The 13,641-nt window shown below is 41.3% G+C and overlaps 1 non-coding gene across 1 annotated transcript; it reads left to right on the forward strand.

Moving 5' to 3' along the window:
* The first annotated feature begins 8,095 nt into the window (after positions 1-8,095).
* LOC125593698 lies at positions 8,096-8,201 on the forward strand. The gene has a single exon (XR_007329596.1). It is a non-coding gene; the product is annotated as a small nucleolar RNA R71 (small nucleolar RNA).
* The last annotated feature ends 5,440 nt before the right edge of the window (positions 8,202-13,641 follow it).

Raw genomic sequence — 13,641 nt, forward strand, 5'->3', positions numbered from 1 at the left:
TGATTTCTTTTCTTTGAATCTCTCTTCTCTGAATCTCAAAGGTATATATATATATATATATATATATATATATATATATATATATATATATATATATATATATATATATATATATATATAATTTTTTTTTTACAAAGTGTAGCGAATACCGGGGTCACAGGAGACACTCCTACCCCTCGTTTCCACAATGTGTGACCATTCCCTAGAATAATGGGGTCGCAGGAGACACTCCTACCCCTCTACCTCTTCCAGTAAATCATTTCAATCTTATTAATTTTTATTAAGATGCCAAAGAGAGAAAAGAAAGAAACCAAAAATTTACAGATTTGTACCTTTCAGACCTACAAGAGGGATCCGATCCAATGCATACCAAACCCCAAAACAAGCAAGTAAGTCAGGTTAGGTTGGAGGTCAGCTTTGGTTCTTTTCAAACAATCACAGCAAGTGTTGTCAAAGTTGGTGGGTTGATCCACTTTAGTATCTCTAGTACTTCTGCAATCAGTAATCTAAGGTTGGCGCTAATAGAATGGTCAGATAATACCTTCTCATTATCGATCGACAGCGTATAGACATAAAACGTCTGCGCCAGCTGCAACGTATTCATGTGTCTAACGCATCATATAATTAGCATCAGTCAGCTAGGTTAGCTCTGTTAGACAATCCTAACACATGCAAGATTAGCAAACTAAATAAACTCAAGTCTTAACATAAAATAATAAGTTCGAAAGTAAATCCTAAAAGTTCGAAAGTAAAGAAAAACATAGATAGATAGGGAAAGAAAGATGAGGACTAGTCCTCATCATTGGTCTCGTCGCTGGAGGAGCCTATACGCTGGCGGGACGGTCCTGCTGCTGACGGTGAGCTGGCTCGCACACTCCGCCTGCTCGAGCAGCGACATCTCGACACTCTAGCCCAGATGGCAGTGAGAGCATCGATGACGACGCGCTGGAAGCCTTCCTCAGGGCGTGTGGACATGTCTGGCATGGGAGGGAAAGGCGGTAGTGCTTCCTCGGGCTGATGCGGCTGTGGTCCTGCAGTGCGCTGGACCGTGTAGCGGCGTGGCTGGGCTACTGGGGATCGGACTAGGCGAGTGTGAGGTCAGAACTGAATGCTGCTAAGGCCATGGGAGAAGTCCGTAAGTGACCGAAGTGGAAGCTTCACCAAACGTATGCCGTCCCCAACTTTAAAGGACCAGTCGCGGTCGTTCTTGAGCCACTGTGCGCTCGTGAGATGTGTCGCGTCCATGTAGAGGATCCGGTCGTCCAGGGGAACTCCACAATGGACGAAGATCGGAGTGAGTAGGCTCCCAACCGTCTCCTTCTTCTTTCTAGTTGACTGGAAAGGCTTCATCTTGAGCTTGGTCAGATGCTCAGCAAATATGGCACCAAGGTTAGGCCATGCGTCGTTCTCGGGCTCCTCGATACCCTCCATCTCAACCAAGCTCCTCACTGCGTAGTAGACCAGAGTGAGCTCCTGAACCCGAACCTTACTAGGTTCCATCTGGCAAAACAGGGTGTTTGCAATGGTCTTCATGAAGTAACGCAGGGTCGGATGACCAATGTCCGTCTGAACGGTCTTGGTGGGGTCGAAGAAGCTGGTAGCAATGAGGCTCCAAAATGTCCCAATCCCTGGGAAGTCAGGTACGGTGGTGTGCTGGCGCTCGGTCTCAACCCTGTAGATAGTGCAGAGAGTCAGAAGAGGCACTCTGTAGTGAATGATGCGGATGAAGAAGGTCAGGATGCCTTCACTAGCCTTCTTTGCCCTCTCGTTGGCATAGTAGACGTTCACGGTAGCCATGAACTGACGGACCAGCTTCGTGTAGAGAACATGTGGTGAGTAGCAAAGTTCCCCATACCCAACTCGACAAACAAGTCCTCGAGGTTTGATTGGATGCCTAAAGCTTGGACCACGTCTAGATCGACGAACCTCGTGGGTTCGATGGAAACTTCCCGCCATGCATTGTAGAATATGATGTCGTAGTCATCCCAAGCGTCCTGGATCGCACGGTTGCGGCATTCCAAGCTCTTCGCCACTTTCCGCGTGTTGGGGAAGTTCTCAAATAGTGGAATAGGTCCATCCTCGGGTTTTCTCGGCCAGGGGTCTCTGTCACGGATAGGAGCTGGGCTGTTGGTGTCGAACCTCCTCTTTGTTCTCCTCTCATAATCCTGTAAATGAAGTTCACAAACAAGAAAGGTTTAGCGAGGTTTGTCGGCTTAAGGTCGCTGTCGATCGACAAAGGTGTCTCGATGTCGATCGACAGGACGTGGAGACAATCGATCGATAAAACCGATGGTTATCGATCGATTTCTCGTTCGTGAAAACCTTCAAAACCAAATCATGCAATTCGATTTGCATGTTACAGAAAATCCGTTGAATCGATCGATTATTGCGTTCCTCAACACAAATCGATCGATTCAAACTCTAAATTCTCAGTTCAAATCCGATTTTTGATTCAACCCTAGGAAGAACGAAAGTTTAGCAAATTTCGTGTTCATACCATGATGATGCGTGAGTTTAGTGATTTAAACGGCGAGAAGGGTGAATTTCGAGCAGAATGAGTGAAGGAATCGTCGGACTTGGGTGAAAAACTAGAGAGAAAAGAGATGGGAAAGGTTTCGTAGTGTTTTCGGGTTTATGCGAATGTCAACTTAAGTGTCGACTTAAGTGAGCCCGTGTCTGTTCATTTGATGTTGATCGACAACGATATGTTGTTGTCGATCGACATAGGCCTTTTGTTTCGATAACTTGTCTTTTTTTTTAATTCTAAAAATTCTAAAAGATTCTAAAATGCTAAAGTTTAAATTTTAAAATAATGGGTTGCCTCCCATTCAGCGCTTATTTTAAGTCCTCAGCTTGACTTGATATTCGAATTCTCTAATCATCGGGAAGTGGGCTTAAGTTAATGGCCTTGATATTTGGCGGTTTAGCCCAATAATGCTTTACTCATTGGCCATTTACTGTGAATTCGTCTCCTTTATTATTTGTAAGCGTAATGGCTCCATAAGGATTGGCGTTTACAACAGTAAAAGGACCAGACCAACGAGATCGATGTTTTCTGGGAAACAGCGTTAGCCGAGATTTATATAGTAATACTTGATCATTAGGTTCGAAGTGTCTGGAAATGATCTTTTTGTCATGATATTCTTTGGTTTTCTCTTTGTATATTTTTGAACTCTCATAAGCTAAATGTCTAATCTCGTCCAGTTCGTTAATTTGTATGAGCCTTTTTTCGGCAGCTGGTTTGATGTCGAAATTCAACAGTTTAATGTCCCAGGGTGCTTTGTGATCCAGCTCGACTGGTAAGTGACATGATTTCACGTATAGGAGATGAAATGGGGTGGTTCCTAAAGGAGTTTTGAAGGCAGTCCGGTAGGCCCAGAGTGCATTGTCCAGCTTTCTAGACCAGTCTTTTCTCGATGTGCCCACGGTCTTCTCTAAGATCTCTTTGATCTGTCTATTTGAGACTTCTACCTGTCCACTCGTCTGTGGATGGTAGGGTGTAGCAACTCTATGGTGTACTCTGTTCTTTCGGAGTAGTCCTTCAAAAACTTTGATGATGAAATGGGAACCACCGTCACTTATGACGATTTGTGGTATTCCGAATCTCGGGAAGATAATGCTTTTGAAAAGCTTAATAACTACAGATGCGTCGTTTGTGGGGGAAGCTACCGCTTCGACCCATTTTGACACATAGTCAACAACGACTAGGATGTATTTATTTCCGTACGAAGAGGGGAAAGGTGCCATGAAATCTATTCCCCAACAGTCAAAGACTTCTACTTCTTGAATAGATTTTTGTTCCATTTCATGTCTTTTACTGATTTTTCCCCTTCGTTGGCATCTATCGCATTGTACTATGAATGCATGAGCATCGCGAAACATAGTTAGCCACCAGCATCCTGCTTGTAGAATTTTTGATATTGTCTTAAAGGTTGCAAAGTGCCCACCATAATCGGATCCATGGCATTGGAATAATATGTCGTGTATTTCAGTATCTGCGACACAGCGTCTATACATCCCGTCAGAGCAGTGTTTGTAGAGATATGGTTCATCCCAGTGATATCTCCTAACTTCTCTTAAAAATTTATTTCTCGTGTATCCTCTCAACTCTTCGGGTTCTATGTAGGCAGCTAAATGGTTTACTATATCGGCGTACCACGGTCTGTCCTTTGATCCTTGTCCGACTGCATGTACTTCTCGACATGGACTTCCTTTCACAGTGGAATCATGGCCAGGGCATAGCTTGTTGTGTGCGAAGTTAACCTTTATATCGAAGATGAGGGTCTTGGAATTACTCTCTTCGCTAAAAATATTTGTATTGTCGATCGACATACTATCGATGTTGTCGATCGATTCGGTACTACCACAATCGATCGACATTGGATCGTCGTCGTCGATCGATAGGTCCTCGGAGGTGAGACTTACTTTCCCGATAAATGATTCCGTTTGGTAAACGTTTTCAGTTGGTAAGAAATCATCGATAGGGACGTCATTTTCTATTCTTATTCGGGAAAGATGGTCTGCAACTCTGTTTTCTACTTCTCTTTTACCTTTTATCTCGATGTCGAATTCTTGGAGTAAAAGGATCCATCGCAGGAGTCGCGGTTTTGCGTCTTTCTTTTGCATTAAGTATTTAATTGCAGCATGGTCGGTGTGGACGATGACTCGCGAACCGACCAGGTATTGAGTAAATTTTTCGAACGCATAAACCACAGCTAACAGTTCTTTTTATGTTGTTGCGTAATTTCTTTGTGCTTCGTCGAGAGTTCGGCTGGCATAATAAACTGCATGCAGCTTTTTGTCTTTTCTCTGGCCTAGAACTTCTTCTACAGCGAAGTCGCTCGCATCGCACATGATTTCGAAAGGAAGAGTCCAGTCTGGTGCTTGTACGATGGGGGCAGTTATTAAGGTTTTCTTTATTTCTTCAAAAAACTTTACGCATTCTGGTGAGAAGTCAAATTTAACTTCTTTACAGAGGAGGGAAGTGAGAGGTCGAGCGATCAGGGAAGAAGCTTACAGAAGAGAATACGTTCGGCGAGACAGAATGGGCGGGCACGAGCGGTCTGGTGAGCGGACCTTTTTGGATATATAATCCAAGTCGAGAGTGTTAATTGCAAGGATTCAGGATGGGATGAAGCTAAAATCTTGTATGAATCTCCTGTAAAATCCGGCGTGCCCGAGAAAACTCCTCACATCTTTTACGTTTGTGGGAGACGGTAAGCCAGTCATTACCTCAATTTTCGCTCGATCTACCTCTATTCCAGCAGCAGACACTTTGTGTCCTAGGACGATTCCATCGTTAACCATAAAGTGGCATTTTTCCCAATTCAGAACGAGATTCTTTTCTTCGCATCTTGCCAAAACTTTACATAGGTTATCAAGACAGTTTTTGAAAGTGGATCCATATACTGAGAAATCGTCCATGAAGACTTCCATGAAGTCTTCTATCATATCAGTGAAGATTGACATCATGCATCGTTGGAAAGTAGCAGGAGCATTACAAAGACCAAATGGCATTCTGCGGTATGCGAATGTTCCGTAAGAGCATGTAAAGGTTGTCTTTTCTTGATCATCAGGATGTATAGGGATTTGAAAAAATCCAGAGTATCGGTCAAGAAAACAGTAGTATTGGTGGTTTGCCAATCTTTCCAGCATTTGATCTATGAAAGGTAAAGGGAAGTGATCTTTTCTTGTTGCAGCGTTTAGCTTTCTATAATCGATGCACATTCGATTTCCAGTGACGGTTCGGGTGGGAATGAGTTCATCTTTGTCATTCTTCACCACAGTGATTCCGCCCTTTTTCGGTACAACATGCACGGGGATAACCCAATTGCTATCCGAAATCGGATAAATGACTCCGGCATCCAGAAGTTTGATTATTTCCTTTTTAACAACTTCCTTCAAGTTCGGATTTAGTCGCCTTTGGTGTTCTATTGAAGATTTCGAACCGTCTTCTAGGTGAATCCGGTGCATGCACAGATCTGGAGAAATGTCAGGAATGTCTTCGAGAGAGTACCCGATGGCCTTTCTGTATTTGCATAGTTTATTTAATAGCAGTGCAAGTTCTCCGTTTGTGAGGTTGGCGTTCACGATTACTGGATATGAATCTTTATAGAGAAATGCATATTTGAGTCCAGCAGGCAGCTGTTTTAACTCAATTTTTAGTTCTTTTTCGGGATCCCATTCCTTCGAGAAGGATGGTTCTCGATCGATAGATTTTAGTAAATATCGATCGACGTTAATTTCTGAAACGGCATTCTCTATGTCATCAACGCTTGCTGTTTCCATGCTTGCGCCATTAATCGTGTATATTGTTCACCTCTACTGTCGACATTGAAAGTTTCCTTTTCAGCAGTTGTGAATACTTCCTCCAAAGGATCTTCTGAGCATGAGTTTATAAGAGATCCTTCGGCTAATTCACTGATGTCGTCCACGTAGGATGTCCGTTTATCGATCAAGGGTCGTCTCATCAGGTTATCCATGTCAAAAGTCATTGGGATGTTTCCAATGTTTAGACATATCCTACCCTCCTTGACATCGATTATCGCTCCAGCAGTGGCTAGGAATGGTCTACCCAAAATAATGGGGTCCTTTGGTTCATTTAGGTATTTCAGTACTACGAAGTCCGTTGGGACGTGACAGCCGATAATCCTTATTGGCACGTCGTCAAGCACTCCCTCAGGTAATCTAACGGATCTATAGGCCATAACCAAAGTTATTTGGTAGGTTTGAACTTGTCGTATCCTAGGGATAATGCGACAGAATGTGGCAAGAGGTTCACGCTGGAACCTAAGTCACAAAGGGATCGAGGAAAATTTTTGTTCTGTATATTGCAATCCAGAACAAAACTGCTCGGATCAAGTCTCTTGATCGGGACCTCGCCTTGGATTATTGCACTGACTTCCTCAGAAACCATCATGACGCTGCGCTCAGTGGCTGGAAAGCTGTTGGATACCATATCCTTTACGTATTTTTTTATCGAAGGTGATACTTTTATCGCAACGCTCAATGGCATTTCCAACGTGATCTTATCAAATGCTTTCTTGCAGATTGCTTTGTCGGGCTCTCGCTTAGTCTGCGATTTGTTAGGTGGAAAGGGTGGTAGATTCCTATACACTCTTTCAGTTACCGGTTCAGCTGGATTTGGGTGTCGATCGACTTGTTTCCTGAGTGTCGATTGATATCCACCGTGGTTGGTCGATCGACACTTATTCTTTCTTGTCGATCGATTTCGGCATCTTCTTTTATTTCTCCTTCTTCTTCCTCGAGTTCGATGGCCACTTCCTCAGTGTTGGGCTTCTCTCTTCCTCGAGGCGTTCCTGACTCGGTACTGGGATCATCGAGGTTTATAGGGCGTGACCTACTTTCACTGGTTTCCTCAACCACAGCATGTTTCTCTGTGTTGTTGGTTTCATTTGCCCTTGGGATGAGGTGTTTTCCGCTTCTCAATAACACGGCATGGACTTGACGTTTTGGGTTCGCTCAGTCCGCCCAGGGAGACGTCATGTCTCTCTTTTGATGGCGGTTTCATTTTCCGCAACCTGACTGTCCAGTCTCTTAATTTGTACACTTAAAGCGTCGAACTTCCTTATCTGCTCACTGAAGACTATGTCTATTTTTCCGTTTAGTTCAGTGGCTAACTTGCGATTTCGTGAAAACCTGGTTTAGCCTAGATTTCACTCTGCCTTGGCGTGATCCAACAGTAGCATCGTAATTTTGGGTAAAGCTATCAGGATTAGGGTAATTATTTTCCAAAGTATGGTTGTCTACGAAATCTATTTGCTGCTCTAGTTCAGATAGGGTGTCATCATCAATTTGGTAAATCTCAAATTGGTTGTGTCCCTCAAGAGCATGATGGGGTGAGTCGAGATGTTCTTTGATTTCGAGTAAAGGTGACTCATCATCTGGGTCAGCTTTTCTTCATAATTCTACGTCCATCATTTCGTTGGATCTACTCGTAGCTATATTCTTGATCAAACGCCTTGCCTCCTCAGGGTTTCTGGTACTGAAGCTCCCTTCACTGGCTGTATCAAGCGTGATCTGGTAATGAAGGTTAATAGCTCTGTAAAAGGTATTAATGAGTTGCGGCTCTGAATAGCCATGGTGAGGACATTCAAGTTGGTAGCTCTTGAATCTCTCCCAAGCATTTCTGAATGATTCCCGTGGGTTTTGATGGAACGTGGAGATTTTCCTCCGTGCATCCCAATAGTACGCCTCATCGAAAAATTGATTTATAAAAGCACTCCTCATCTCCTTCCAACAGGTCATAGATCCTGATGGTATTTGGTTTAGCCATTTTTTGGCGTCGCCTTCTAAGGAAGAAGGAAAGAGTTTACAGCGGTTGTACTCGTCATTTATCAATTCTTCTAGATATTCGATGTGATCATGTGGTCGCTCTGAGACGGTCCCACGGAAAGGGTTTTGACGTACCATGATTAAGTATTCGGGACTGATCCCAAATTCCTTGGTAACATCTTTTGGTAGTCTAATTGCGGACCTATTGGAATAGGTCCTTCCAGGATTTAAATAGTCTTGCAAAGGCAATTTCCATTCATTATCTCTTTCTGAGATAGATTTAATTTGAATAGGGATTCCAGTCCCCTGTTCACTTGTAATTTGGTTATATGCGTTGCTTAGTTGACCTTTAGGTTTTCCTAGGACTACTCTTTCATTAGAATCATTGGTAAGAGAATACTTACCTGCTTCCGGCGGGGCGTTGTCGATCGATATTTAATGAGCGTTGTCGACCGATATTTCTGTCGACTTGTCGATCGATATTGCTCTCGCTCTGTCGATCGATATGCCTATCTCTTCGTCGATCGATGTCTGGCCGAAATCCATGTCTTCCATCTTTCAGCTCCTGTGTCAGCAGAAAAAGAGAGAAAACATTTTAGCAAATTTAGTAACACAAAATCTAGATTAAATTTTAAACGTAATCTAATGGTAATAAGAAAGAGTCTCCGGCAACGGCGCCAAATTTGATAGCACTCAAATTACTCTCTCAAATAAGAGGTTCAGATGTCGTACTTAGGGATCGAATCCACAGAGACTCTAGGATTACACAGTAGATTATGTTCTTGAAATAAATCTAGATCAAATGGTTTAAAGCAGTAAATTTGTTGGTGAGAAAGTTTATTGCTCGATTGATTGTTTTGAGTTTGTTAACAATGGGTTGAAATAGCTAGATTCAGGTATATTCTCAGGTATGATAAATAACACTTAATTTGGTAAATTAGGAGTTTATTAATATTAATTATTCTTGAATTCAAACTTATGGTATAATCTATTAATTATCTAATCTGGATCTCGGACCTCAACCCTCGTTATCTTGTTCGCGAGAAAGAGTCGATCAATAATCCAATGGGCGTATCGATCGATACACCTTTCAAAATATCGATCGACAGGGCTATCGTTGTGTCGATCGATACTTCTTCCAGAAAGCTTTACGAACGGATTTGATTTGTATTCTCTAACTCACTAGACCAACTCTCGTTTGTATCTAGTCAGTTAGATCATTCTAGTTATTTTCAGGTATTGGGTCAAGCAATGGCTTGATCCCAATTAATCCTAAGATCTAAATTTAAAGGGTGATCAATCCTAAACTTAGCTTTAATGCATAACTAGATGATTGAACTATATTTCTAAACATCCTAACAATTGTTGTGTCAGTATTACATTTGTCAGCCTATTTGAGAAACCTAAATCTAACAGTAAAGACAACTCAGACATATTCATGGAACACATGGTTATGATGGTCTGAATAATACTTAAATAAATAATAGTAACAGTAAACAGAAATATGAAAACAAGGGAGTTCAAGATCTTCTATGTTTTGCAGTAGATGATCTATCTCTCCAAATAAGCTCTCTCTTTCAATGGTGGCTTCTTGCCTCCTCCAAACTAGGTCTTCTCAGGTCTCTAGGCAAGTCCGCCTCTAAAATAGTACAAAACCCTAATAAATAGTCTAACAGGCGGCCAGAGACTAATGATGTAATTATTGAGACTTTTGTGAAACTTGAAATCTTCTAATTTGTCATTAACTCTCGGATGACTTCACAATCGATCGATACGCTGGACAAGACATCGATCGATATTTAGTGATGAGTGTCGGTCGATATGTGGTGGTGACTATCGGTCGATATTGATCTGCGACCGTCGACCATCTCTTGCTTCCAGCGAAGCTCAAAAGATCTCCAAATAGCTCCAAATACATCATTTCTTGCAAATAGTACCTGAACCTGTAAATACTCTAAAAAGATTATATATAGTAGTAAATGTATCTTAAAACACTTATAAACCATGGCTAATAATAGGTAAAATCCATGGTCTATCAGTACTTGCAGCATGCAACGATTCCGTCAGATCTATCTGCGCTTACCAAAGAAAGGGCGATACCACAAACCGCTGGAACACATGGGCTCGAAGAGATCCACGAATATTTGGAACTCTCTTACCCAGAATTGGTGCGATGACCTTCGAAGCTTCGGACGCAAACGGTGTTAACTTTTCTCACAACGAACCCATGGTCGTCGAAATAATGATCGCGGACTGCGAGGTCTCAAGAGTATTGGTGGACACCGGAAGCTCAGTCAATCTGATCTTCACGGAAAACCTTCAAAAGATGGAACTCTGGGGATACAAACATAAACCAAAGGCACGACCGTTGACGAGTTTCGCCGGAGAGAGCACCATGTCGATATGATTAATTATATTGTCCAACATGGGTCGGAGGGGTAACAAAATCACAACGTTTACTATCATCAATAAACTGGATGTCTACAACGCCATCATGGGAACCCCGTGGCTCCACGCAATGGAAGCGATCCCGTCTTCATATCACCAATAGCTGAAGTTCGCTACGGCGATCGGAACATACACCCATCAAGGGAGCCAAGACGACGCACGGGCCTGCTCAATGATAGAACCTAACGAGGAGAAGTTAGGGAAACATGACATGCAATCATAAGCGGAGAAACGCAAACCAAGCAACGACAGAAAAACCCCCGAGGGAAACAATCGAGCAAGTCAACATCGATCCCCGACATCCAGAACGGTGTGTCGGGATAGGCAGCAAAAGAAAGATCGCATCATCGAAGCAACGGTCGGAAGTGAGTTACTTTCATTCAAGGATGCCTTCGCCAGATATAACCAAATATTAATGCACACAGAGGACCGTGAGAAGACATCATTCATAATCGATAGGGAAACCTATTGCTACAAAGTCATGTTGTTCGGTCTTAAAATGCCGGAGCAACATGCCAGCGCCTGGTCAACGACATGTTCTCAGAAAAACTGGGAAACACGATGGAGGTATACATCGATATGCTAGTGAAATCATTCAGAGCAGAGAACCACGTCGATGACCTACAACGGTGCTTTGCGGTCCTGAACAAATACGACGTGAAGTTGAACCCGACAAAATTTATTTTCATAGTAACGTCGAGAGAATTCTTGGGTTATATTGTCACTAAAATAGGAATATAAGCAAACCCGAGGAAGATCGCGGAAATTTTAGAGCTAATGTCATCCAAAAACACAAGAGAAGTTCAGCGACTAACGGGCCGAATCGAAGCACTCAACAGTTTTATTTCAAGATCGACTGAAAATGCCTTCCACTCTACCAACTGCTCTGAGCAAACAAACACTTGGTCTGGAACGAGGCTTGTGAGAAAGCTTTCACCGAACTCAAGGAATATCTGACCACGCCACCGGTCCTCGCTAAACCGGAGGAAGGGGGATGTTATACCTATACGTTTCGATCACCGGATCGGCAGTAAGCGGTGTCTTGGTCAGAGAAGAATGCGGGGAGCAGAAACCGATCTTCTATGTCAGCAAAACCTTGGATGATGCCGAATCAAGATACCCGACCCTGGAAAAACTGGCAATTGCGGTGGTGATCTCGGCAAGAAAGCTCCCTCCATACTTCCAGTCGCACTCAATAGCAGTAATGACGACGCGACCGCTACAGAACAAACTCCATAGTCCAAGCCAATCGGGAAGGATGGCCAAATGGGCAATCGAGCTCAGCGAATACGACATCAAATACAAAAACAGAACGTGCGCCAAATCCCAGGTGCTCGTCGACTTCCTAATAGAGCTAGCACCGGAGCTCGAAACTAGCATACCAAATCCACATGCCGCTTGGGTTCTCTATGTCAACCGATCATCATCACGGCATGGAGGCGGGATCGGCATAAGACTAAAATCCAGTAATCTTTATATCTTTGATTAGATTTAGTAAAATTATATCTACAACCACATTTAAATTCTAAGAAATATATTTCTATACACCAAATAATATAATAAAAATAATAAGATTGTAAAATTTCAATTTTTTTAATTAATGTATATACACTAGAATTAAATATTTTTCTTAATTTATAAAACATATATTTTAAAATAGAAAAATCTAAAAATGAAAACAGTTTTTTTGTAAATTAATAACTCAATAAATTAATAAAATACCATAGTCTTAACATTATTAATTTATAGAGTTTTTACTCTATAAGAATTATCACGTTGTTACAATATTATTTTCAGATAACAACACAATATATAAGAATTATTTTATTTTTTAAAAAAATATTTGTTAATATAACATATAAATCTAATATTATTAGTATAAATTTCGTTTTTAGTTATATCATAAAAAATATATAAAATTTTCATTAAGTCATTGGCTTTAACCACTCTAACTTTTAACGTAAAATCTCGAATGCAAAAAATCACTTCAAAAATAATAGTATAGATAGATAGATAGATCATTTAAAATATTTAGAATTTCACTAATATTGTCATTCGCGTTCCAAGGAAATTTAATTATGTAAATTTTGCTCGCTTGTTACTGCTTTTCACAGTTCGGTTTAGAAGACATAAAAACATATATTTTAACCCCAAAAAAAAAAATCTAGAATATATCAACATGTTTACACAACTAAATTTTTGAACCTAACCACTTTATTTGGTAGTCTTGAAGAATGTTTAATAATGAAAATGGAAATTAATAGGTTAAATGGGAAGATTGCCATTTTAGGAAAGGGGTGTCTCGTTAAATGTGTTTGGTGCATGGGAGGGGTCAAATTTAAGGTTTGTTCCAAACTGGTTTATTAACCATAAATGGAAGATGGGTTCATGCACATGGACGACAGTGTCTCAACTTTCTTTTGAAACTTGATGCACATGCCTTGTTCTCATCTATTTAAAAATAAGTACATGAGACATGCACCTTGTGTATTTTACCTGGGTCACATCCATGACACATCTCATGCCAATAGCCACAAATAATGCAGCACCCAATTTTGAGATATCTATAGAGTTACATCTACATATGAAAATCATAATTGTTAACTTCAATTATTTTTTTTTGCAAACGTTAAACGCCAACGATTTTGTTTCACATTTTACGTTGGTCTAATTGAAATTGATGTCACAAAGTGTAAGAAATTCTTAGTGAGATAATAAAACCGTTAGCGGTACCAAAATCGTTAGAGAAGGTAAAAGATATTGTCAAGTAAAACGAAGATACGACGGATGTTGCAGTCTAGTTAGTTTAAGCGTAGATGTGGATATTGTTGTGCTTTTGGATTCGATCCACCGTGGGAAGAGGCTTTACGCCAGAAATACTATTAGCAAAGACTGGCT

The sequence above is a fragment of the Brassica napus genome, chromosome C9 (genome assembly GCF_020379485.1).
Source record: "Brassica napus cultivar Da-Ae chromosome C9, Da-Ae, whole genome shotgun sequence".
NCBI lineage: Eukaryota > Viridiplantae > Streptophyta > Magnoliopsida > Brassicales > Brassicaceae > Brassica > Brassica napus.